Raw genomic sequence first — 474 nt, 5'->3', positions numbered from 1 at the left:
CAGTAAAATTTCCACTTATCTCTTATTTTTATTTTTATACAATTTTCGTTGCGTCTTGCAACCTTTTCAAGACTATTTTCAAGACTATTGAAAAGGTTGCAAGACGCAACGAAAATTTTAGGAAAATAAAAATAAGAAATAAGTGGAAATTTTACTGGTGAGTGTGTTAAATAATAAGGCAGTAAAAGAGAATGACTCTCCCCAGACACAACAGAATATGCTTCAACACACGAACTCATATGAAGAATCTTGCAAACCAAACCCCAAAACGAAATATATATTATATATATATCTATATATATATAATATATATTATATATATATATATATATATATATATATATATTATATATATATATATATATATGAATGTATGTATGTATGTATGTATGTATGTATGTATGTATGTATGTATGTATGTATGTATGCATGTACATAAACAGGGTGTCTTGGCAGACAATGTACAGGCTTACC

Source organism: Octopus sinensis, linkage group LG12 (genome assembly GCF_006345805.1).
Source record: "Octopus sinensis linkage group LG12, ASM634580v1, whole genome shotgun sequence".
Classification (NCBI taxonomy): Eukaryota; Metazoa; Mollusca; class Cephalopoda; order Octopoda; family Octopodidae; genus Octopus; species Octopus sinensis.
This window is presented reverse-complemented; position numbering follows the sequence as displayed.